The 27,848-nt window shown below is 44.3% G+C and overlaps 1 protein-coding gene across 3 annotated transcripts in view; it reads right to left on the reverse strand.

Moving 5' to 3' along the window:
* LOC147698064 (interleukin-18 receptor 1-like) overlaps positions 1 to 27,848 on the reverse strand; it is a 477,649-nt gene that overhangs the window by 335,495 nt on the left and 114,306 nt on the right. The window lies entirely within an intron of this gene.

Consider the following 27,848-nt stretch of genomic DNA (forward strand, 5'->3'; position numbering starts at 1 on the left):
TACATCTGCTAGATAAGTCCACTCTGGGGTGGCGTACCTTCTGCAGGGCACACGTACCCTTCTCGATCTTCGTGGACTCTCCGTTCCTGAGTCTGTCGTGTCTTCCTCCTGATCCGATTCTTCAGCGATCGGGGCAAGAGTTCTTTCTTTCTTTCCTTCCGAACTTGGCCTTTTCCTTCTCTCCGGCCAACTGGCTTCTTCACTCTTTGTCTTTCCGCTCCTTGTTCCAGGACCTGTCTCTTGGTCACTCTCAGTTTGCTCAATATCTGTGTCGGACTCCCAATTACTTTCTTCTCCTGAGGCGACTTCGGTCCCACTAGTGTCCTGACCTTCGTCGTCCTGTTCCAACACAGTTTCAGTTTCCTCGATCACCTCCACAGCTTGGCTTTCCCCCTCTATGGCTTCTCCGCTTCCCGCCGGATTCTCATCCGAGAGAGGAGCTGTTTCTTCTGGAGGTGTTGGCACTCTTCGGGTGTGTGAGGCATGTATCCAGTTTGGCAGACCTCCACACTTCACTGCGGTATTCGTTACAAGTATGACTTGAAATGGTCCTCGCCAACGCACGTCTAAGCAGTTCTTCCTGACATGCTTCTTCACCAGGACCCAGTCTCCTGGACTCAGGTCATGGCACAAGTCTTGTACTGATGGAACCTCTGCAGCCTGGACCTGGAGGGACACAGAATTAACGGCATCAGATAGTCCCTTGCAGTAGTCCAAGATCAAATCGTCTGTGATGTTCACTAGCGCTGCAGTCGGAACCGATGGCAATCTCATAGCTCTCCCCATTAGCACTTCGTGTGGAGAGAGGCCTGTTCTTCTATCAGGTGTGCTACGTATGCTCATAAGAACTACTGGAAGTGCGTCTGGCCAACTCAGGGATGTCGATGAACAAACTTTAGCCAGTCTGGACTTGATAGTACTGTTAATTTGTTCTACAATCCCTGAAGCTTCTGGTCGATAGCTGCAGTGTAACTTCTGATCGATATTCAAAGCTGAACACAGCATCTTCACCACTTCGCTATTAAAATGAGTTCCTCTGTCCGATTCCAAAGAGGATGGCACCCCAAACCTCGGTATCAACTCCCTAAGTAACAATTTTGCTACTGTAAGTGTATCGCACCTACGTGTAGGGTAAGCCTCAACCCATCTAGAAAATATGCAGACAATCACTAAAACGTATCTGAGTCTGTTGCATGGAGGCATTTCTATGAAGTCAATCTGCATCCTATTGAAAGGCCCCCCAGACCTCCCAATGTGACTCAATGTAACTGGTGTTCTCTTTCCCACATTTAGTTGCTGACAGATCGCACATCGCTGACACACTGCTTCTGCCGCTACTCTAAACTTAGGATTGAACCATGTCTGTCTGAATACTCTCACCATAGCATCTCTTCCTATGTGTGCTGATCCATGCAATTTCCTTGCCATTGGGCTAACAAGTTCATTTGGTAAAACTGCCCTTCCGTCGGCAGAAACCCAAAAATTCATTTCACTTTTTCCGCAACCTGCTGTTTCCCAGCTCCTTTTCTCATCATCTGGTGCATTTTCTTGTACAGCTCTCAATTCATCCCATGTATCTACTGTATCTAGTAACATCGTCAATTCAGTTCTTTCCTGGACTCCCCCCACTTTTACATCAGTGTGAGAATATCCCTGCTCTGCGCAGTAACGCGCTACTTCATCTGCATATCTGTTTCCTAGTGATACAAAATCAACATTTTTTGTATGGGCTGCACATTTGACCACAGCTATGGCCATAGGTTTTTGCAAAGCCTCTAACAGAAGTCTCACGAATTCTCCATTCCTAATGGGAGAACCCGAGGAGGTCATGTAACCTCTTTGAGACCATAACTGCCCGTAATCATGAACTACCCCGAAACCATACTGGCTATCGGTGTATATGGTGACTCGAAGTTTGTCGCCTGCTAAGCAAGCACGAGTCAAAGCCACAATTTCAGCTACCTGTGCGGAGTGTACTCCTTCCAGGCAAGCGGCTTCTATAACTCTGGTAATCGTGCATACTGCATAAGCTGCTCTCAGCTGACCGACATCGTTTCTTACGCATGAACCATCAACGAAGAAAATTTCGTCTGGATCTGTCAATGGCTCATCTACGATATCAGGTCTTGGTTTGGTACATAGTTCAGTCACATCGAGGCAGTCATGATCTGTACAATTTTCATCGTCCACTTCATTCGGAAGTGGCATCAAAGTTGCAGGATTCAAGACGGAGCATCTCTTTAGGGTCACATTCTCGGCAGCCAGTATGACTTGCTCGTAGCGTGTGAGCCTGCTATTCGTCAGATGCTGAGTCTTCGTCCTGGTCATTAACAATTCCACAGAATGCGGCACATACACCACTAACTGGTGTCCCATTACTACACTCTCCGATCTCTCAATGCTGACACCCGTTGCAGCTACGGATTTGAGACATCCGGGCAACGCTGCGGCTACTGGATCTAATGTAGCCGAAAAATACGCCACTGGCCTGCGCGCATCTCCGTGGATCTGAGCTAAAACCGCTAAAGCGCATCCCTCTCTCTCGCAGCAGTAAAGCAAAAATGGCTTGGTGTAATCTGGCATTCCCAAAGCCGGGGCACGACACAAGTCCTCCCTCAGCTGCAAAAATGCCATCAAACAATCTTTGTCCCATGGTACCGGATCACTTACTCCTTTGTGCGTCAGTTGTAATAACGGTTTAGCCTTCAGTGAAAAGTTTGCTATCCACTGTCGACAATAACCGACCATGCCTAGAAACATCCTGACTTCTCTTTGTGTCGTAGGCGCGTTCATTTTCATAATCGCCTCTATTCTGTCTGGAGACACTTTCCGCTTTCCCTTTTCAATCCTATGGCCCAAGTATTGCACCTCAGTCTTACAATATTGCAATTTACTTGGAGACACCTTGTGTCCGTTCTCGGCCAAGTGATTTAACAAGGTGATGGTGTCTTCCCTGCAAGCTTCCTCAGTTTCTGACGCAACCAGGAGGTCGTCTATGTACTGGACCAGAACTGAATTCTTGGGCAGTACTAGACTGTCAAGATTTCGTTTCAATAACTGGTTAAAGATCGACGGGCTTTCTGTATACCCCTGAGGGATACGACACCATGTTAAGACGCGATCTTCCAGCTTGAAAGCGAAAAGATACTGGCTCTCTTCGTCTAACGGTATCGAAAAGAAAGCCTGGCACAAATCTATCACGGTAAACCATTCAGCTTGGAACGGTATCTGAAATAATATCACTGATGGATTCGGTACCACTGGACAACATGAGACAACAATATTATTAATCTTTCGAAGATCCTGCACTATCCTGTATTTTCCACTAGGTTTCTGCAAACCCATGATCGGGGAGTTACATGGACTACCCACGATCTCCTTCAGTATTCCCTGCTTAATCATGGATTCGATCACAGGCTTTATTCCTGCAATCGTCTCTGGCGTTAGCTTATACTGTGGTGTTCTTGGATACTCAGCATGGGGTCTTACCAAGATTTTTACCGGTTCCACTCCCTTGATCAATCCTATTTCTTCTCCAGTAAAATCCCATACCTCAGCTGAGACTTTCTCCCTCAAGTCCTGTGGAAGTTCCTCCACTGTTAAGGTAGGATATAGTTCCACACACTCTTTTGAGTTTACGACTTTGAAATCAGCATCCTCATCATTGGTCTGCACTTCTACTCCTTCTGGTGTGCAATGTATCGTGCAATTCAGTTTACATAGCAAATCTCTCCCTAGTAAGCACACAGGACTAGAATCGCAGATCACAAACTGATGTTCGTCACTGTAATTCCCTATCCTTACTGACACTGGTTCGGTCAAAGGATTCGTCATCCTTTTGTTCGCGACTCCTACCACCTGAACCATTTCTCCTGATATTGGCAGACCTGGGACTACCGCAGATCTCAACGTGGATCGAGTGGCCCCCGTATCTACCAAAAAGGTTGTAGGACATCCCGCTATTTCAGCCTCTACGTATGGTCCTCTCTGATCTACTTCCAAGGCAGCTCCTAGTGTACAATCTTCCTCCCTATTCGCCCGTTGCCCTGTAAGTGGATCAACGTAGTAGCATTCCTCTCCTCCTACAAACAATGGCATCTGTCTGTAGGTTTTCCCTCCGTTTGAGATGCGAGGTGGTTGAGGAAACGGGGCTCGAGGAGTCTGAGTCCCCCCTTTGACAAACTTGCCCTTCGGGACTGTGGCTCCCTTAACCACGTTGTTCTGAACCTCTTCCTCCTCCTGCTCTAATTCCCCTGACTCAACATTGTAAGGACACTCGCGTCGCCAGTGTCCCACCTCATTACACTGATGGCATCTCGTCGTCTTTTTCAGTGTCGCGATATCCATTCTCGGTCTCGGTCTTTCTTCCTCATCTCTGCTCTGATTATTCTGTTTCTTCGCCTGCGTTCCTGTTCCCTGTTGCCGCGGTTTATCCTTTCCAGCAGCTTGCATTTGCACTAGCATTAACTTCTCTTTAAGCTTCTTTGCCTTAGAGTCTATCTCGTCACTACAGTACCTTGCATACCTCAGAATTTCATCTAAAGGTTTGTTCTGCCAACAGATCAGATGCTGTTGGATCATTAGGCATATTTCTGGTCTCAATCCGAGGACAAACTTTGACACAAACTGCCCTATGTCCTTGGGATCCATCACATCTAACCCGCTGTACTGCTTGAATGCTTTCAGCAATCGCTCATAGAACTCATGAACTGTCTCCTTCGGCTCCTGAGTAGTTCGATCTATCTTTACCCAGTCTATGTCTTGCACTGGCACTTTCTCTTTTAGCCATGTTATTACTCTCTCGTATTTTTCCATGACTCTAGCTGATGGACCATTCGTCCGAATATCCCTCGGTGGGTCACAAGTAGGCCATTCAACACTAAGCTTGCACGCCGTCCACAAGTCTCCGGGTACTACGATATCGAACAGTGTGTTCAAATCGATCCACAGTACCTTCGAGATCTTCACGAATCTTTCTACCTGTTTGTACCACTCGACGGGATTATCCCTAAGCTTTGGGAAGGAATTGGTAAATGCCGCCAAATCCCCCCTACTCCAGGGCACGTGAACGTAGCTTCCATTCGCGATTTCTCGCAAAGGGAAGGCTTCCATTCGCATCAAGTCTGCATCCTGGGACTTCCCAAGCACACTCCGTCTAACGGAGCCCTTCTTGGACCATCTTTCCTCCCATCTATCCAGGTCTCTCCATATTCTGATACTTACGATCAATTCCCTCATGTGTACCTTCAGCGCGATCGTTCTACGCTCATCCAGATCCCGATCTGTGCAAGTTAGCCTATGGTTACTCTGTAAAGCCTTAGTTCGCGACAGGTCTACCATGTACCTGTTCGCCAAATTAGATAGGTTCTCATGAGCTGACCTCGCTCTTCGAGTAATATCCTTGGATAGGAACAGTATTTCATCTGGTGTATACAAGTCTAATCTCTCTAGTGACACTGTGCCATCAATTATTTCATCCAAGTCTGCCTTCAAACTCATTACGTCAAGTCGTTTTGCTTTTATTTCAGCTTTCAGCATTTCAGTTCTATGTTCTTCTCTCGTATCCCTCTCACCTCCACTATGCGCCCTACGCCTGAGCACCGGTGAGTTATGAGGAGTCTTCCTTCCTTCTCTTCGTTCCCACCCCTCTAGATCCCAAGCCTTTCCATCCTCACGTGGGGTATGGTGGAATAATGCTCCGTCCCCCAACCCTTCGTTCCGATTTTTCGGCTCGGTTTCTCCAGATATGAGATAGGATCCACCGTTCTGTTCTAACCCACTATAACTCGCTTGTTGTCTGGTGTCGCTTAATAAACGATAGGGTCCTTCACGGCCCTCCATGTTCCCGTGATCTCTTTCGCGATCACCGGATGGATGGCGAGACGTTTCGCGACTCCCTATGTTCTCCTGACTTCGTCCACTATCGCCGGATGCATGTCGAGACGCTTCGCGACTCTCCATGTTTCCGTGACTCCAGTGTCTCACATCTTCACCTGGGGCATGGTGTGTGCACCTAAAGGTATTCCGGTACTCCTGTGTCCTACGTTCCCCTTCACTGAAGGTGACGCGAGGCACTTCGCCACACCCTGCACTTCTGTCTTCGCACATTGGCCTATTGCCGCTATTGGTAGGACAAGTATCTCTTCTGCTTTCTTGACTCCCTCTCTCCCACTCGGGGCTGCTTTCGCCAGCTCCACAATGAGAGAGAATCCTGTTATCCGGCTCTCTCCACTCGGATCCCGTTTCTAAACTTCTATTCCGAGCCTCCTCGACAGTGTCCCAATCCTTCAAATATTCTCTTAAATCCTTAAAAGTCTTTGGTTTAGGACCCCTCAAATCCATTGGCCCTCTTCGATCTCCCTGTTCTACCCTGAGACCCGTTGCCGAATCTAATGGGGTACTCCGACTTATTGGTGCTCGTATTTGCCTGTGGGGATTCATTGTGGCATTCCTATTCTCCACTTCTGCTCTTTCACTGTCCCATCGTGCCTGTTCATCCTGCTGGACCCCTTCTGGGTTATAGATGGACACAATAGGGCCTATGGTAACCGGAACCTGCAAAGCGTCTGGCATTTGGTACGACCTTGCGCATTGTGTCTCTGGAACCTTCTGAACCACAAATCTTCCCACTACTCTCTGTTCAGAACTAGTTTGGGGTATTTCCTCAGTCTTGTTAGCGTCCCACTCAGTTACTGGGATCGACTTATATTCCCCCCACCTAGCTCCGTCTGATTGCGGTAATATGGGACTCGCAAGTTCACCGCTGTATGGAGGTGGTCTATCTGTTAACAACCTTTCTATTAGATCCTCCTCCGACTCGCTTTCCTCATCTTCTTGTTCTAGAGGTTTCCTTTCTCCCGTGGCCTCTATCATGGTGAACAGTTTGTCCGCTTCTATCTTTTGCACTCTCCATTTCTTAGCTTCTTCATCCCATTTGGCATCCTGTACTGCCTTTACTGATCGTCTCACTCTCTCTTGGCGCCTCTTTACGCCCCTTTCGTGTGCTGTTCTAAACCACACACCAAGAGCTTCAAATTGTGTTGGCCTCGGTAGAGGTCTCATTGAAAGCATCGTCGCCTTCAGTTGGTTCAACACATCTAATTTAAACGTTCCGAATCTTGGAAACGCCAGTTCTTTTTGCCCTTCAGTTAGCCTATGCCACTCGGAGATCCATAATATTGAATGTAAGCCTACGTTGACTGCCATATGATATGCAGGTGTGCCTTCTGGTGGAGCTTCTTCTCCGGCATATAAATTTCTCCTTTTTCTTTTAAAGATTTTCCCTAAACCCTTGAAACACTTCATTTTCGATAACGTAAGATATTCCTTACTAGTTCTCTTCCTTATTTACGTCTTGATGACTACCACCAATCCCTGTGCGACTCTCGCTTAACCGCCTATCCCAGCACGGTTCTACACCAACCGACCAATCTCAGCGCGGCTCTACGCTGACGTCACTTCTCTCTTCTTCAGCAGCTTCCCTCGTTTCTCAACTCGTCTCACGATTTCACATGCGTTTTCATTCATACACTGAAAAATGACTACTTCCGTCCAAGCGATCACTTTTCTCTGACTGTACGGCCACAGTCTAACTGTAATTGCTACCTCAACTGGCACAGCGTCTTTCCTCTTACGGTCGGACACTTGCCTCCACTGATAGGTTACTTACACACAGTAAACGTACGACCAGCGTCCGTTACTCATTCACTCACGCATACGTTCCCCCTATCATCGGTCTGTCGGGAAATCAATGGTACCTCATGACCCCCTTTCAATGGTAGACAAATTACTCTGGGTGTTCGATACACCCGAACCACTTAAGTCCTCTGGACATAAGATTTCATCCGGTTGCGCGCGCTCACAACCTTCCCTCAATCGCACTACAGGCATTCAACTCCGCTTGACATTATAACACAGGAACAACATAAAACACCGCAATCTTACAACGCATGACCCTTATACTCACTCTCGACCGATTCTGCTGCTTTTCTCTCGACGCACCGTCAGCACCGTCTTCGGCTGCAATTCTTCTTCTGGTCGACGATGACTAGGGACCTTGGGGTAAACTAACCTGGCCTAGGTCGTCTTCCTCAAGAAGATAACCATCATACTCTGCTACCAACTGCGGGGAATGAGATTTTGATATCAATTTATGATTATGATTAATCTAATAATTTATCTCATTCGTCACTTTCGGACCGATTTGTATCTGTCATTGAGTAAAAGACAACCCCCGCATAGGTTAGACAAACCCCATTAACTGACGCCACTCTGAAGAACCACTTACAACTGATGAAGTTTTAAGAGTTTATATAAAGTTTTTTTTGAATGCAATACAATCCACTCAGGGTAAAATCTCAAAGTACACAATAATACAAAATCAGTTACAATATCCGCAATTTAAGCTTCGATGTGAAGTGGTTCCTTCTGCGTCATCTGCAGTAAGATAAAATAATCAAGTTAAAACTATCCCTACTCTATGCTATGTGACATCCCTACTTCGCAAGTTTCTTCCCTAAAAAGGTGTCAGCAGTTTGACTTCCAAAGAAGTTCAAACTCTCTTAGCCTCTAAAGGAATTCTTAAATTTTAGAAGCAGTACCCTATCTGCCTACCCATCCGTTCTCTAAGGGTCCTCGGCCTACTGCTCCCTTGCGCTCTGATCTCTCAGCGCATCTGCTCAAGGCATCTACCCTTGCCTTCGCTCTTGCCTTAGCCTAATGCTAATTGCTCTGCCAATTGCCCTTCTCTGATTGCTCCCTCCTCCCCGGGGTGCTGTCCCTAAAATACACAATCACAGTGTGGGTGGAACGCCCCTTGACGCCCACCACGGACTTCCCCCGATGATGTCAACTTCCTGCTTCTTCCATTGGTCCATTCCTTGCGTCGCTCGTTAAGTTGACCCTTCTCCTTAGATGTCATCTTCATCATCTCGTTGGCGACTTTTACTGACTCTTTCAGATCAAATGTCATATGAATTTAGACAAGGCTTTAACTTATACCTGCAACTCTTTAACCTTCTAGATCCTGTGAATGGTCTTGTCAAAACATAGTTCACCTCAAAAGTGTCTCTCCTCACGTTCGAGCAATAAGCTCCGTCCGGCATTGTCACCTTAAATCTAACAAGTGCTAGACTTCTTGGCTCTCACGTCCACATCAAACTATTTACGACTTTTACAAGCCCACTAAATTACATACATTTGACTATGCTCCTTCGAACTCTTGGTCAGTTAGGTTACAATCACAAATGACCTAAACTCTTCCAGCATTCCTACAGAAACCCTCTACACAGTATAACCTTTGGCATACATTTATATACTCGTATTTTAACAAAAAGTCTTAGTTATACTTGAATACATTTTACATAGAATATATAATACATAGAATACGACCGCGTAGAGTATAACTTATGCATTCTCCTTGGTTACATCGTCATGTAAGTTCTCCATACATTTATCCATGTTATTTCTCCACGTATCTCCATTTAAAGTTACACACGTACACGAATTCTACTGTGCACGTTCTACATTTCCTAAGCATTTCTACACATCTCTATATTTACCCATTATGTATACGGACCTTCTAAATCTAATGCATTTTAACACGTAAATACATTTACATTTCCTATACCATGTTATCACGTTAGTTGGCCTTTATACTATAGTTATCAACTTTACATCACGATATGCGTTTCATTCCTACGTTTATAACTTATACGTCTAAATATGGCTACAATATACTTTATATTCAAATTGCGCTCTCTCAAAATGATTGACTGTATTGTATTTAAGTTTGGGTCATCAGCTGCAGGAATATACAGTCTATCGTACCCCTGTACTAATATTGTCAAAGCTACTTCAGCATTCAGTCCCAAAACTACAGATCTGCTTGCTGCGCAAACCTCATGAAAGCAGTTCATCCCACAGCTTCATACCCGGCTGCTCTGTATAATGAGCAGAGAGTAACCCATGCAGGTTCTTGCACACACATTTAGAGAGCATGGAGTGTAAAACAAAGGTATTCTTATACCTATAGGTTTCTTTACATGTTGTGTCTTGCCCCACGAAAACGACCTGACACAGTCATTGAGATTTTTAGAAACATGGTGAGGCTCACAAGAGTGCCAAGACAAGAGACAGACTTTCATTTTGGCATAGGCTTGGCATTGCAATCTCTGACTCTCTAATGAAACTGGTAGAGAAAATTGACGTTTAAGAGATGTTGCCACATATATTCATCTGAATCCTAATTCATATGAGTGTCTACAATGGTACACTGGAAGTACGCTATAGGTAGTGCATGGATGCCAACTAGGAGATCCAGTCGGGAGCTCCCGAGCCAAGCAAACATGAGGTGTAACACGGAGCACTAAACTTACACTCAGCAGGAATATCAACATTTCTAGAGTATGTCCCTAGGCACTACAAGAGCAACGAAGGAACATATGCATCAGGTTCAGAGCAGGACTGCAGGCGCCAGGGTGCAGTTTCCAGCCTCCGGCATCTCTGCGATTACCGTGTGGGTGCAGGCAGGAACAGTCCTGTGAGCAAGCAGTAAAGCAGGTGCCCAGGTTCCCTTCCAGGGGAAGGTACAGATCAGCCCCAGCAGCAGAGGTGCTGGTATCTGGGAGAGCAGCATGCCAATAGGCAGTGAGGTGGTGGCTATCTCGGCAGATAGAGGAAAGAGGACATCAACAAGAGGGCAAACAAAGGTGGTGGGCAGCTAAGGGGAACAGCCTTTACAACGCAGGTTTTACCACGCGCTACCATTACAATGCTGCTATTACAACGCATGTTGTTACAACGACTTGCGCTGGATGGCGCTGTTGGATAAGGAATAGTTTAACAGATGGAGGGGGGCGGCTTTAGGTGAACCTTGAGCTCTGTACAACACAATAAGGGGGAGAAGCCAGGAACAGTTAGAGAAACCTCATTAGAACAACCCATGACCATACCCTAAATAGAGGGATAAGATATTGTTTTTAGGAGAAGGAATTTGTCAGCAAGCCTCGTAGTAGCCACAAAACTATCCTAGAATCCTACACCTCAGTAATTTAAAATACTATGAGAACTAAAAAGCTGGCTTTACACCCAAAATCCTGGGGACTACCCTGGAGTCAACTCGTGCAAGGGTAGTGGGTCCAAAAGTCAAAATCATCCCCTCGCTTCGTTGATATTTTAAGGTCAAGCAGTCCCTCCCAAATTAAATAATAACGCACATTGGAGAGCAGGCAGAAAATAGACAGAAATCAATAATGACGGGGGTCAGTTCAGTGGCAGATATACTGCTTAGTGCCTATAGGTATCAGGGGCTAGAAACAGATGAAGCTATGGGGGCAGAAGCACTGAGAAGATTAGAACCGATGATCATCACCACTCAAAAACTACCAAAAAAGTGGAAGGCACTACAAGGTACGTAAGGCTTAATTGAGACATTGATCTCAGAAATGGGGGCAAACTTCACTACCTCAGAAAAAAAAACTGCTCAGAATTCAGGGGGCCTGTGAGGCACTGGAAACAAAGATTATCACAATAATGGAACAGATTAATGTAGTGGAAGCCACAGTGGAGAAGTTGGGAAAAAGCGTGGAAACTAATAAGGAGGAGATCCGGGCCTTGCAAGCGAATGAGAAAGATCTAAGAGGAAAAATAGAGTAATTGGAAAATCAGGCCAGACAAAATAATTTGAGACTCCTAAATGTCCCGTAGGGACAAGAGGGGGAAAATATCAAAAGCTTTGTGGCCAATCTCCTGAAGGAAGATATTGTAAGAGGATATCCAGAGGGTGCACAGGGATCCATGTGGGAAAGGTAAACCCAAGAAGAATCCGGGGAAGATCCTAGTTAACTTTAGAACATATACACAGGCAATAAAAGCCGGCTATTAAGCAAAAAACGACTGGATCTTCTGAATAAGATCTGACATTTCAAAGGCAACGCAGGATCGACATTGGGAGCTCGGCCAGTACACGCAGGAGCTGATATCTCAGGGGGCGTCAGTACAGATGCACTTCCCTGCGTGTCTAAGAATAATGTGGGGGAACAAGACGCATAATTGAGGAAGACCAAAGAAGTAGAATCTCTAATAGGCAAGATTAAAACGCAACAAGTGTATGTAAGGTATGGCTATAGAGCAGGGACCTCAAATTGGCGAGACTGACTCGCCAAAGAAAAGAAGGGAGGGTTCTCCATGGTTGGGTGGTAGGGGTGGGACTGGGTCATGTAAGATAAAGTTCAGTAAAAGTGTGGGAGCATATGGCGAAAAAATCACCAAAAAGGCTGGTCCGACTTGTGCAAATACAGGAGATACAGATACAATATCTAGCTTATGCCATGGGAGTTAATATTCTTACTTGGAATGTGAATGGTTTGAGGGTTAGAAGTGGAAGGTATAAAATAATAGAATATCAAAATGCATATAGTGTAAAATAATAATCCTGCAAGAGACACGCCTCTTAAAAATAAATTCGGGGAGAAATATAGAATATGCAGGGGTGGGTGGATTGTTACATATGTACAGATCAGGCATGCTGTGTTAAGGGAGTGATCACTCTTTTTAAGAGGTCAACAAAAGCAAAAATAAAGTCATCTAGTAGGGAGATGGGCTGTAGCAAATGTATGTATGAATGGGAGAACGTATTCAATAACAAAGTACTATGGTTTTAATGTGAATGACCCTACTGCAATGCAGGCTCTCTATACATATCTTTGGGATGTCTCAGCTCAAGTTATCCTAGGGAGTGACTTTAATCTGATAAAAAATCCTACGAAAGATAGAATACCAGTAAAGAACATCTCAACACTGCCTAGAATGAGGAGTTGGTTGAAGCTATACCTAGAAGATATAGGATTGGTTGATATATGTCAAGAAAAAGGTATAACATCCCAAAGGTTTACCTTTAAGAATAAAAAACTGGGTCATTCTTCAAGGATAGATTATTTTTTAGTTGATAAAGCATTAGGTAGTAACGTGAAAAAGGTGGAGCTACTCCCAGCACACCTCTCTGATCACTCAGCAGTAATGATGGACGTGGATTTCCAGAGTCCACAGATGGACGTTGGATAGAACCTTGCTTCTCGATCCTGAGGTACTAGAAAATTTGAGAGTTGAAACAAATTCTTTGTTCTTAATAAATACAGATGAGACCTCATGGCAGGGCAGGTGAGATACATATAAGGGGGGAACTAATCAGTCTTGCTGCCCATGGGAATACGTTAATCAAGAAGAAAATCAGCAGTTTGGAGAGCGGAATACAAACCTTAAAGAGGAGAACTAAGGAGGAGAATATGGCACAAGAAAAGGCCAAACTAGAGGAGGAAATGAACGACATAAAACAGGATCTCTCTATCACACTAGAAGCTAGACCAAGACAGACCAAAGCCGCAATAAGATTGTATGTATCTAGGTGGAGAATAAGGCGGAACCCAGCATAAAAGAAACGGCAATTGGGAGCGGATTTAACAGTTTTTTTAGGGATTTATATACCGAGGACACACAGGCTAGTGAAGAGCAAATAGAGGATTATCTTAAAACCTGGATAAAGCAGACACTATCAGGAAAGCACAGAAAGGAGTAAAATGTTAAAATAACGGAAGTAGAGGTATTGGGGGTAGTAAAAGAGTTTAAAAAAAAGCAAAAGCAGCAGGTCCAGATGCTCTGTTAAATGAGATTTATAGATCCTTGAAGGAAGAACTGGTGCCCAGGTTGACCGATCTGTTTAATGAGGTATTCATAAAGGCTCAAGTTCAAGTTCAAGTTCGGCATTTGTATAGCGCCTTATATACCCAGAGGGTCTCAAGGCGCTTGAAGGGAGGGGTATTTTATTTATCGAAAATCCAAGTTTTTAATTGTTTTCTGAAGGAAAGGTGGTTCTGAGTAAGGCGAAGATGGGTGGGGAGAGAGTTCCAGGTTTTGGCTGCTAAGTAGGAGAAGGATCTTCCCCCATGGTGGATTTGTGGATGCGTGGGATTGCGGCAAGGGCTTGAGTGGATGATCGCAGTCGGCGGGTGGGGGTGTAAAAGGACAGGCGCGTGTTGAGGCATTCGGGTCCTAGGTCGTAGAGGGCTTTGTGTGCGTGGGTGAGGAGACGGAATGTTATTCTCTTGTTGACGGGGAGCCAGTGGAGGTCTTTCAAATGACCGGAAATGTGAGCTTGGCGGGGAATGTCTAGTATGAGTCTGGCTGAGGCGTTTTGGATGCGCTGGAGTTTTTTCTGTAGTTTGGTCGTTGTCCCGGCGTAGAGGGTGTTTCCGTAGTCCAGTCGGCTGGTGACTAGTGAGTGGGTGACCGTTTTCCTTGTTTCAGTGGGGATCCACCGGAAGATCTTTTTGAGCATGCGCAGGATGTTGAAGCATGAAGAGGAGACGGCGTTGACTTTTCTGGTCATCTAGAGGGAGGAGTCGAGGATGAAGCCCAGGTTACGTGCGTGGCCCGTAGGTATGGGAGCGCTTCCCAGGGATGGTGGCCACCAAGAGTCGTCCCAGGCGGAGGGTGAGGAACCTAGGATGAGGACTTCAGTTTTGTCCGAATTTAGTTTTAGCCGGCTGTCCTTCATCCATTCGGCTACTTCTTTCATCCCTTCGTGTAGGTTGGTTTTGGCGGTGTTAGAGTCATTGGTGAGGGAGAGGATCAGCTGGGTGTCGTCTGCATAGGAGATGATGTTGAGGTTGTGTTGTCGTGCGATGGTTGCGAGGGGGCTCATGTATACGTTGAAGAGGGTGGGACTCAGTGATGATCCTTGTGGTACGCCGCAGATGACTTCGGTGGCCTCTGATCTAAAAGGGGGGAGTCGGACTCTCTGGGTTCTTCCGGCGAGGAACGAGGTGATCCAGTCCAGTGCGTTACCTTGTATTCCGACGTTGCTGAGGCGTTGAATAAGGGTGTTATGGCAGACAGTATCGAAGGCTGCGGAGAGGTCCAGTAGGATGAGGGCGACAGTTTCTCCGTTGTCCAGGAGTGTTCGAATGTCGTCTGTTGCTGCGATGAGGGCGGTCTCAGTGCTGTGATTGGCTCGGAAGCCGGTTTGTGAGGAGTCAAGGGATTTACTTGATTCGAGGAAGGCGGCTAGCTGACTGTTGACAGCTTTCTCGATGACTTTGGCAAGGATTGGGAGGAGCGAGATGGGGCGGTAGTTCTTGAGTTCAGTGGGATCTGCTGTGGGTTTCTTCAGGAGGGCGCCGAGTTCGGCGTGTTTCCAGCTTTCCGGGAAGGTAGCGGAGTTGAGGGAGCAGTTGATGACATCTCGTAGATGGGGTGCGATAATGGAGTCTGCTTTGTTGTAAATGTGGTGTGGACAAGGATCGGTTGGTGATCCTGAGTGGATGGAGTTCATCAGGTGTATGGTCTCTTCAGTGGTGATTGGGTTCCAGGCAAAAAGGTTGTTAGAGGGGTGCTTTTTTTCGGATGTGGGTGGGGAGGACTGAATTATGGTCTGGTTTTTGAAACTGTTATGAATGTCTGCGATTTTGTTGTGGAAGAATGAGGCAAGGGAGTCGCAGAGGTCTTGGGAGGGGGTGATGTCGTTTGCGCCGGCGGTGGGGTTGGTGAATTCTTTGACAATGTTGAATAGTTCCTTGCTGTTTTGGGCGTAGTTGTCGAGTCGGTCCTTCAATGCTGATTTCTTGGTGGATAGAATCAGTTGGTGGTGTTTGCGGATAGCGTTCTTGAAGGCTGTCTGGTTGTCAGTGGTTCGGTCATTTTTCCAGGCTTTCTCGAGGGTGCGGCAGATCTTCTTGGATTTCTTGAGTTCTTCGTTGAACCAGGGGGCTTTTTTGTTGGTCTGTTTGGGTTGATGTTTTTTCAAGGGTGCTAATTCGTCAGCGCTGTGGGTGATCCATTGTGTGAGGTTGATGGCTGCAAGGTTTGGGTCCGATGATTTTGCAGGGGGGTTTTGGTGCAGTGATGTGAGGAGTTGGTCGGCTGTAGTTTTGTTCCAGTTTCTGCGGGGGATTGGTTGTGGGCGGTTGGGAGTCGTAGTTTTTTTGTAGCTGAAGTGAACGCAGCTGTGGTCTGTCCACTGAAGAGCTGTGGTGTGGTCGAAGGAGATATGCTTGCTGGAGGTGAAGATTGGGTCGAGCGTGTGTCCAGCAGAGTGGGTGGGGGTGTTAACAAGTTGTAGGAGTCCGAGATTAGCGAGGTTATCCAGAAGGGTGGTGGTGTTGTAGTCATTATTCTTTTCTAGGTGGAAGTTGAGGTCTCCCAGTAGGATGTAGTTCTCGGAGGGGAGGGCGTGGGGGCTGATGAAGTCAGTGATGTCTTTGCTGAATTGTGCGCGAGGTCCTGGTGGCCTGTAGATGAGGGTGCCTCTGAGTGTGGTATTGGGGTCGGTGTGGATCTGGAAGTGAAGGTGTTCGGCGATAGCGAGGTTATCGTCGGAGCTGGTCGAGATGCGGATGGTGTTCTTATGGACGATGGCGATGCCTCCTCCTGTTTGCTTGGTGCGGTCTTTTCGAATGATCTTGTAGCCGTCCGGAATGGCTATGGTGATGTCGGGAGCTGAAGAGCTGTTCATCCAGGTTTCTGTGAGGAAGGCAACATCCGGCGCTGTGGTGTTGAGTAGGTTCCATAGCTCGATGGCGTGTTTGTGGACCGAGCGGGTGTTAAGTAGGATGCATTTCAGATGGTTGGGGTCGGAGCTCAGTTTGGAAACTGAGGATATGGTGGGGTTCTTAATGCAGTCGAACTTGCAGGAGTGGCAGGTGAATGGTCCATGGGTGTATCCTGGGGCGGCTTGGTGGCAGTTAAGCGGACTTCCGGGGTTAAGGGCTGAGAGTGATGCGGCGTCGTACGCTCAAGAGTTACCGAAGTCCTGAAAAGAAGCAACAATATGCATTTTATTAAAACTAGGGGAGGACTCAAAGCGGTGCCAATTGTACAGGCCAATATCAATGCTAAAGAGCGATTATAAGATATACATTCAACTGCTGGCAAGAAGACCGGGCAAGGTGGCTTGGAGTCTAATCCACAACGACAAGAACGGTTTAAAGGGCAGGCAGATCTAGGAGCTAACGAACAAACTACTGGGAGCAATAGATCTGGTTATGCAGGAGAGGGTCCTCCTGTCGGTAATCCTTTTCGACGCTGCAAAGGTGTTCAACGGGGTCAGCTGGTCCTTTTTACACAAAGCAATAGAAGCGTACAACCTGGGAAGTACTTTTGCAGGAGCAGTAAGATCTTTATATAGAACCCCTCAGCGCGAGTATTAGTAAATGGGCCCTCTCTCCCCATTACTGTTTAACCTTTATGTAGAGACTCTAGCAAATGCCTTAAGGTCAAACCACCAGATATCCTCCTTCAAGTATAAGGAATGGGAGAAGAAGGTCGCACTTTATGCGGATGATTGAATGCTATTTATGGATGATCTGATAGGTTCACTTTCAAGAATAATAGAGTTACTTGAGCAGTACTGGAAAATCTCTGGCTACCAAATAAACCAACAGAAGACGGAGATCATGGAGTGGAACACCCATTGCAACAATTCTATAGTAAAGCAACAGATAAGATTATCTGGGTATTCAAATTGTGGGAGAAATAAGAAAAATCGCCCAAGTAGATTTTAACAAAGTTCTAGTGGAATCCAAAAAACTCTTCAATGCATTGAAAAGTCTCCCTTTGTCTTTCCTGGGTCACTTTAATATAGTAAAGATGATGATACTCCATAAATCCATATATATCTTCAACTCCATACCATTAGAATTAGAAAAAACTGGTTCAACAGAATACAGGGGGATATCAGCAGTTTTATCTGGGCTTCAAGAGGAGTCAGAATCGCGTGGAAGAAGATAAGGAGGAAGAAAGAACATAGAGGATTGCCAGCCCGGACTTGTTCCAATATTACAGGACTTTTCACTTCAAAAACATTAGAGTGTTATTCAAAGAAGATTGGTTATACCCACGTTACATGCAAACCATGGCAATCTCAGAAGGAAGCCAAAAACATTTTTAAAGGTGAAATTAAAGATACTAGGGTCTGATGCTAGACGATGGTTTCAATTGAGGCACTTGTGGAAAATCTCTTATTACAGTGACTGTGCCCCAATCTGGAACTCACACAGAACGCCAAATTGTCTAGATGACTCGTTATCAACTCCTCTGAGAGAAGAAGGCATAAAAAAGTGGGGCCAACTAATAACAGAGAACGCAATAGTCGGTTGGGACCACTTACTGTCTCTGACCAACAGGGCACTATCTAATTTTAAATTTTATCAACTGACGAGCTGGGTAAATTCCCTAGGGAACGATGGCATAGGAAACAGAGACTTAGAGGCGAAAATTCAAGGGGAAGCTTTGAAGAAAGAAGTAGCTTACTGGTACTGGTTGCTCATTTCTGAAAGGGAGGAAGAATTTAGCCTACCCACAGAGATGTGGAATAAAGACCTGCAGACACTGGATGTATCTCATTTATGGCAAGTATCAATGGCTACATGTTGGTACATTATCAAGTCTGCACCTCGCAAAAAGAACCTCCACCCTGCATAGAGCCTATTGGACACCAAAGAAATTGTCAAAACTGAAAAGAGGAGGGGTGAAAAAGTGTTCCAAATGTGGTGAGGAGAGAGAGGACGATATCCACATGTTTCGGCAGTGCCCCCAACTACAGGTCTATTGGCAAGATGTGGGTAAGATCCTCTCGGAAGTACTATGTCACGAAATTAGGGTAAGCCTTTAGTTAGCCATTTTGGGGTAGAAGGTGGATCCGATAATAGGGGAGGACCTAGGTTGAATAAAAAGCAGAACAATCTGCTCTTCCTTTTGATATTACTGGCCAGGCAGGAGATTTGCATTAAATGCGTTAACCATAATCCACCTACTCAAGCGGAATGGTTGGGACCAGCCTATAGGATAAATAAACTAGACCAGGTGGGAATACAAAGTAAGAGGCAAGGATTCTGGGATTTATCGCACCACTAAAACCGGTGGGGGTATAGCAATTATCTTTAAAATACCTCATGTTCCCTAACTGCGAGGCAGCCCCATTTAAGCTGACTCTTACCTCTAAGTTTACCTTTTTGGTGCCCTCATCTATTGGCATCCTGGACCTTCTGGTTCCTGGGCTTCTGCTTTCCCTGAACTAATAACACCCCTGGTCATGAAAACAGCAAATTTCTCAATTCGAGGTGATCTAAATCTTCACCTAGAGAATCCCACATGTAAAACGAGAACTAATCCGATTTCTGATTTGGCTTCTTTTAATGTTAATTTAGTAAACTCCGGGCCCACACATGAGGCGGGCCACTTTTTGTACCCCATCTTTTCCAACCTTGTTGAGATTCAGTGCTCCCGGGCACTCCCCATATGCTGGTCCGATCACTTTCTCACAAGGTTCAACCTGACTCTTTCGGTGTCCCCTGCACAAACCCCGACCTAGGATCTCTAACCAGGAATTGGAAAAAACTTGATATCACTGCCCTAAACACTATCTTAAACTCTCACATGCATTTCTTCTAACAATTGGTGAATTCACTTTCAGCCTTGGTGCAAAAATGGCTCCTTACCGCCATTGACACCTGCCTGTCTCTCTCAAAAAATAGAGCCAACAATCACGGGCTCCCAGCACCTTGGTTTACAGAAATGCTGAAAAAAGAAAATTGGAGAAGGATTTATACGCCTGAATCCAAAATCAGATACAAACCCACCCTTAAAACATATCACACTCTTTGCAGAACTGCCCGAGCAGACTATGTCTCCACCACCATCTTGAATGCTCTTAACTGTTCCAAAACACTCTTTAATATGGTCAAAGAGCTAGCCGGTTCCAAAACCCATTCTAGGCCCCCTGCACTCAGTAAACAGAAATGTGAGGCTTTGGCTTCCTTTTTTGTCCAGAAAGTGGACAAAATTTAACAGGACATAGTGCTTGTGCAAAACACAAATTTCTGCTCACCTCCTACATTACCCACATCTTTTCTGGAACACAACATGTCTCCTAACCAGGTTGAAACTCTCAGCACTCCTGACAACTACTTAGATACTTGGCACTTATTAAACACAACCACTCTGAAGAAACTCTTAAATAACATCAACTCAGGATCACCCAAGGATCCTCTGCCGATTTCTGTTCTTCGGCTTCTGGAACCACCGTTGCTGAGCGTGGTCATGGACGTCCTCAATGCCTCCTTGCTGGAAGCTACTATCCTGTCAGACTGGAAACATGCAATGATTCTCCCTCTCCTCAAAAAGACAAATGCCGACCCTGATTTACCCATCAACTATCGTACAATCTCCTTATTACCTGCCTTTTCTAAAATTCTGGAGAAGCACGTCCATACACAGCTATTTCAGTTTGTGGAAACCCAAGGGCTTCCACATCCATCCCAGTCGAGTTTCAGAGCCGGTTTCTCCACCGAAACCACGCTTTTAGGGGTAACGGAGAAAATATGCCGCCATCTAGACACAGGGGACACCGTGGCGCTCATTTTGTTGGATCTGACCGCTGCTTTCAACATGGTGTCCCACTCTGTGTTGATCAATACTCTTAGATCACTGGGTATTTGCATCTCAGCTCTGAATTGACTCACCTCATTCCTCTCCAAGTTGTTTCTCTGATAGCCTGCTCAGAAATCCACTCTTTCATCCATGGTGTGCCAAAAGGATCCATCCTCACCCCTGTACTTTTTAATTTGTATGTAAGACCCTTAGCCAACGTGGCAGAGGAGTCTGACCTGTCTTTATTCTCCTATGCAGATCAATCAATCAATCATTTGTAAAGCGCACTACATACCCGCGAGGGTCTCAAGGCGCTGGGGGGGGGGGGGGGCGATACTGATCGAACAACCAGGTCTTGAGTATCCTTCTGAAGGTCAGTAGGTCTTGGGTCTGTCATAGGCTCAGTGGGAGGGTGTTCCATGTCTTGGCGGCGAGGTGGGAGGAGGATCTCCCGGTGGTGGTTGTTCTTCAGATGCGCAGGACAGTGGCGAGTGAGAGGTCGGCGTAGCGTTGCTGGCAGTTGGGGATGTAGAAGGAGAGAAGTCTGTTGAGGTAGGCTGGGCCAGTCTTGTGAAGTGCTTGGTGTGCGTGGATGAGGAGCTTGAAGGATATCCTCTTGTTGAAGGGGAGCCAGTGCAGGTTTCTCAAGTGGGCGGGCAATGTGGTCTTGTTATTATACGTCGAGGATCAGTCGTGTCAAGGATTCACAGTCATTTTCTCTCTCTCCATGAAAAGCACTGGTAGTTCTTCTCCCCTTCAGCTGGGTCTGGGCAAAATAGCATCATGGATTCAACAAAACGACCTCAAATCAAACGCTGAGAAAACCGTGGTCCTTGTATTCGGGAAAAACAAGGAACTCTGGGGCCCCAACATTGGCCTTGCGAAATGGGCACTCCACCCACACCTTCTTGCCAAGCTCGTAATTTGGGTTTCAGTATTGATGATTCTCTAAATCTGCACTCCCAAGCAGTCAAAGTAACAGCAACATGCTTTACCATACTAAAATGGTTAAAAAAAAGTATGCTGGATATTACCAGAATCCACCCAGAAAACCGTGGTCAATGCCTTGATTACGTCAAGGCTGGACTATAGAAATGTACTTTATTTAGGCTCAAATAAGGAGGTAACCCATAGGCTACGGATGGTGCAGAATTCTGCAGTTAGACTTCTTTGCCGAGTCCTGAGAGCAACATCCTTCTCAGGTCACTTACGGAACTTGCACTGCCTCAGAGTTGAGAACCGAGTCAAGTTCAAAGCTCTGAGCTATATGCACAAAATCAATACGGGAAATACCCCCCCAATATCTTCAATCTTTGGTCTGTCCTTACTCCTGCTCCCGTAACCTCCACTCCTCCATCCAGGGGAAATTCACAATTCCCAAAATCAAACTATCTCGGATTGATGGAAGGTCCTTTTCTTATCTGGGCCCCTCACTGTGGAGCACTCTGCCTACAGCTCTTTGTAACGACACTGACTACGTTCATTTAGCAAATCAGACATGGCTTTTTAACAAATAGTTTGCTAGCTTCTTCAACTCTCTCTCGGATCTGCTTTTGCACCGGGAAACCCTTTTTGGGTAGCTGTTGCGCATTACAAATCTAATAATAAAATAAATAAAGATGGGAACAGCATTGGGAGTGTTGAATTGTTGGAACGTGGGGTCTAGGAAAATCGAAAAGTCCAATGATTGAGCATAACAGCAATAAGAAGAAGGGAGAACTGCAGGGGCAGGTATGACTCCCAACAAGGGACAAGGTGCCATGGGGAGCCTAGTGGCCGATAGGATACCCCCATACGCCTAGACCCCCAACCGAAGGCATGTGACATGGGGCAGGGCCAGGGCAGCACAGTAAGGTGAAGATGGTCCCCCTACAGTGAAAAATGTGTTATCTCATCTCAACCTGTTTATTGCGCAATGAGGACTAACAAAAATAAACAAAAATAAAAAAGGTGTGTCCTTTAAACTGAAAGTCTACTCTGTCAAGTTTGAATGTGTGACTGCTACCATGTCTCAAGTATGTCTGCACTTTTACATGTAGTCTGACGTGTGGTGCAGCTGATGACTGTAACTTAAAAACTATATGTTCTATTGTACCCCATGACAAATATTGTGAGAGGTACTTCACCTTTCAGTCCCACGAGCACAACTCTGTTTGCAAGGTAGGTTTTAGGGAAGTATTTGAACAGAGAGCTTTATCCCTGACTGCCCTGTATAATAAGTAGAAAGTAATGCATGCAGTTTCTTTAACAGCCATTTAAAGAGCATGCAGTGTAAAACAGAGGTAGTGTAGCTCCTCTTGGCTTGTTTATATGTATTATCTTGCTCCTAGAAAGGCACTAGTACACTCATTCAGGTCTCCAGAAAGATGCTATTACTCAGAGGAGTGACATGACAGAAGTCACACTTCAATTACGGCTAAGGGCACACATTGCAAGCTGTGCCTCTGCAATGAAACGGGTAGAGCAAACAGATACGTGCTTCTGAGACTGAATGCTGAAGTAGCCCTGACAATATTGATTCTGGGACTGAATGCTGAAGTTGCTCTCACAATATTTCTCCAAGGGAATTATAGACTGTATTGTTTTTAAGTTAGGGTCATCAGCTGCAGGAATATACAGTCTACTATACCCCTGAACAAAGATTATCAGAGCAACTTCAGCATTCAGTGCCAGAAGCACAAATCTGTTACCTAGGCAGGTGTCAACGAAGCAATTGAAGACACAGTTTCATAACAGGTTGCCCTGTATAATGAGAAGAAAGTGATACATTTAACTTCTATTATACACATTTAGGGAGCATGTGGTGTGAAACAGAGGTAGTCAAGTGCCTATAACCTACTTTACATGTGTCATCTCACCCCTAAAAGTGAATGACATACTGATTAAGGTGTCTCGAAAGATGCTGAGATTAATAAGAGTGGCATGATAGAACAAAGGCTTTTGTTTTGGGTAAAGCTTGGCATTGTTAGCACTGCCTGTGTAATGAAACTGGTACAAAATGTTATGTTCCAAATAGGTACCCCAATATAGGCTCTAACCTTTCACCTATGCTTTCCCCTAGCATTACACTGCATAACGGTTCTTAGAATTGACCTTTTACCTAGTTACTGTAATGTCCAAGATGACGCAAGGTTTTCTCCGGAAAGCTTAAGCCTCATCCATTATGCATGAGGAGTCTTGAAATCACAGCAGGATAGCAGGCCTACCATCTCCTGCATAATAACTATGTATAAAGGTCATCACAGTCCGACATGACACAGCGAGGTATATCGCCAGGGGGTAAAACACCTGGGTATATATACACCATCTCTTGCTGAGGTAGTAAGAGAAGAAAAGGACTTCCATGCTCACACACTGACGCGAGACGCTGAGGTTCCTGCATGCAGTCACTCCAGCTCGCAGCAGTCTGACATCCCTTGCGGGGTTGTCCATCTCAAGACTAAGACAGGGTCCCACAGTCTCTCACTTCAGGTAATGGGGTGGACCTTATCCTAGAGGGATTCTTGGTTGTTACATCCACATACATGCTAGGTACACTTAGGTACATCTAGTCAGGGACGCATCGTAGGAGGAATATATGACATTACAACGCATGCAATTACAATGCATGCTTTTACAATGCCGTCTTTACATCTACCATTACATTGCATGATTTTACAACACATTTTTAGAAACTGCCAATGCAAGGCATACCATTACAACGCATACTATTACAACGCATACCATTAAACGCATACCATTACAATGCATACCATTACAATTCATAATACTTTTAGGGCAACAGTAAGATAAGTGTTGGATAGTGTAGGGGTAAAAATTACTATTCTTACTCCAGTGAGTGCAACAGTAGGGAAAGTGTTGGATAGTGTAAGGGTAAAAACTGCTATTCTCATGTACCCCAAAACCCATACCCACCCTAATACTAAAAAAATCTCTATTTCTTACCTTATAATGTGTTGTAATGGCATACGTTGTAATGGTATGCATTGTAGTATACGTTGTAGTGACCTGCGTTGCAATGGCACGCACTGTAATAGCATGAGATGTAAAGGCAGTTGTGTTGTAACAGCTGCATTGTAGAGATAGGTCATTGTAATGGCAGCATTGTAATGGACGTTTCCCTCGTAGGTGTACGCCTTTTTATTGTCATGTATTTATATACTTGCATTATTCATAGTTTTAACAGGATTGGAGAAATCTATCATCCTTTTACTCTGTTAGTGCTCATTATCATTTATATCTGTCTATTGGTTGTTTAAGCACACCTATTTTACAGTAGAATGATGCTGGTTCAATAAATGCTTATTGAAAAACGTCCTCACTGTTTATTCTGTGAATCTCTCTGCGACTAAGTAAGCACGAGTGACTGAGCAAAACGTGTAACTGTTTCCACAATTCTGAGGGATCAGGGTTGCCATGTTTGAATAGTTGCCAAGAACTATTCTCTCCTTGATAATAGGAGTTTCTAGTGGCACTGAGAGCTATCTGGTATACCGGCTGACATATCCAATAGAGGTGTCTAGAAATAGTCTGATGCCAATCCTACAGTATATGTTGTCCAAACGTGCAGATCCTATATAGGAACTACACAACAATTATGAGGTTTAAAACATGTGGACAAGTGGATTAGGTTCTATCCTACTGCATATAACTTTTCGCAAAGGTACACTGCAAGTACGCCGTAGATATTGATGTCTGTGCTTGAAACTGAAAGCGTATTTTGTCAAGTTTCAATATAAGACTGCTAATATGAAAATATTATTGGAGGAATTTCACCTTACAGTGTCAGAAACACAGTTCTGCTTGCTAGGCATGGCTGATGGAAACATTTGAACACACCGGTTCATACCTGGCTGTTCTGAATACTATAAATAAATAATATAATAACTGTATAATAAGTATAAAGTGGTCCATGTTGAAAATTAGAGTAGATACCAACTTACACAACCTTTCAGCCGGACTTTCAACCATTTACAGCTTTCCTAATGTGCATACTAAGAAAACCTACATATCTATCATTAACGGAGACAATTACATTTAAAATTATTATTTTATGTAACAAACTATTAAAAGTGTTTTTTCTCTTTTATATATTTAGTTTACTTGAAGTAAAAGACTTAAAGATGACAAGAAAACAAGAAAAGAGAAGAGCTGAAAAAAACAGTACTACCTAAAAAAAGTGTTAAAAGAAGAAATTGGATGATGGACACTCTATTATAGAGGAAATAAATCTTCTGGCAAGAGAACAAAGCCATTTTTTAAAACAGTAATAAGAAGTACAAAAACTGTGGAAAATTTTGAAAGAACAACAAATTGTAAAACAACTCATCTAACAAGAAGGCAGAAATAGTATAAAGATATAATAAGAAGAATGTTTAGAAATAGAGTAATTCAACATTTACTAAAGAATTTAAAACAGTATAAGAGAAGATTAGAAGATTATAAGCATAAGCATTTGCAATGTAATTGGTCTTGCATTTGTGACAGTTAGAGCTTGTGGCATGGTAAACTATATTGTATTTTCTTATGTTTTTTGTTTGTAAAGGTGTAGAGTGTGTGTGGTTTGGTTTCTTGAAACTTTATGGTAAAGAAATTGTGTTGAAAGACCTGAGGTGAACCAATATGATAAATGCTGAATCAGTATGTGCATGTGCAATTGAATAATGTGATTAGTATCTATGTGGTATGAAGTGCAGTGGACTTATGTATAGTGATATTGTATGTCCCAGAGTGGCATGTATTGAATGGAATTATGTGGCATGATGTAGAAACCTGTGGTGTGGATTGAAGGTATGTGGTGTGTAGGGGAATTATGTGTTGTGAAACAACAACTATTTATCTTAATATTTAACAAATTGAGAACACTGGATAAAGCAGTGGTGTTTATGAAGGAAAAAAGTAAGAAAAAAAACTGGTAAAATGAACTAACTTTTGTAAAATGTTTATTGATTAATAGAAACATACAACCAGCACTGAGCCTTTTAGTAATGACGAAAGCTATTTTCAGCACAATACATTAGTACAAGCAGTTGATACTAGTGGTTGATGTTATGGGGTGAAATATGGTTCTCCCATTGCAAAGGAGAAAATGGTTCCTAGAAATGTCAAAGAAGTAGTAGCTGAAGAAGTTCAAGGTAGGCGCACAAGGGCTCCTGTATTTAATTGGAATTGTAGCAGTATTTTTTTCCAGATATTCTATCCAACACTACTTATAACTTAACATGGCAACCTCTTCACAAACCCAATAGGCTTGACTTACATATTGATGTGGTGACGTAATGACAAAGCCAATAGGTCTGCTTTATTTTATGTTATGCCCCCATATTGTGATATTCGATCTGGTATACGTGAAGGTTACTGTGATTTTGGGTGTGATGACCCAGTAGTATTTAGTACTGCGTGCAATAAATGTACTTTTCCTCTTTCAAATAAAAAGCACTGACAAGACAATCATTTATTGATTATCATAGTTGTGTCTCTAGTAAAAGAGAGAGGGACCCCAAAACCAAAGGGATAGGGTTCCACAATTGACGCAAGTCAGAGAATAATTCCCTTTGGGCGAATTAACATTAATACATAAGTACTTACAGACATACAGTAATCTGGCCAATGATCAACATATAACAAGGAAGCAATGAAAATAGGTGAAAACTTCAATACATGTGAAAACACTCTGAAAGAATAAAGTATTTAAAACAATTTATTAGCATACATTACATAAATTAAAAACTGAAAATTGGGAAACACATACAGGACGGAATAATAATCAATAAAATCAACATTCCAATAAAAAAGGAGCTACAGGGAGAAAGGACTAAACTCAAACACTAAACAGTTATTTTGAATTTTCCTTAGTTTATCATCCCGGATTAACTCCTTGCATCGACGCGTTTCGGCGGAATATTCAGTTAAATCCCGCCTTCATCAGGACAGTGCATATAAATATTTCCCAATACTTCTCAAGCGAGCAAAGGGTCTAACAGTGTATCATAAGGGGTGTGATGCCTCCTTATCGTTTAGTAGAGATATTCGTCCAGCGAAATATCTTCTGTGAATATGTATAATTCCAATTAAAAATAGTTGCGAAAGCCTTTATCAAGGTTTCAGTATCAATAGTACATCCAGCGTAACGGCTGGGAGAGGATTTTAAGAAACGCGGCGTCAAATGCACGCGGTAAATCTGTAATCAAATTCGACTTGCACTTTTAAAATGGAGCGTACAGGGTTCCAGTAGAATACCCTCGACCTGACTCGAGGCAGTTTCCTCCGTGTTGGCCCTCTGGCATCAAGGTCTCAAACGTCCCGCGTGGATATCTGCTCGTGTTGCAGGTTGTGTGACAGTGAAAGGTGATTACTAGCCCAAACCCTTATGAGTAGGCCTTCACATGCTCTGCTACCTTACCTTGAGAGAGTCAAGTGTTACAATG

Source organism: Lissotriton vulgaris, chromosome 8 (assembly GCF_964263255.1).
Source record: "Lissotriton vulgaris chromosome 8, aLisVul1.2, whole genome shotgun sequence".
Taxonomy (NCBI): domain Eukaryota; kingdom Metazoa; phylum Chordata; class Amphibia; order Caudata; family Salamandridae; genus Lissotriton; species Lissotriton vulgaris.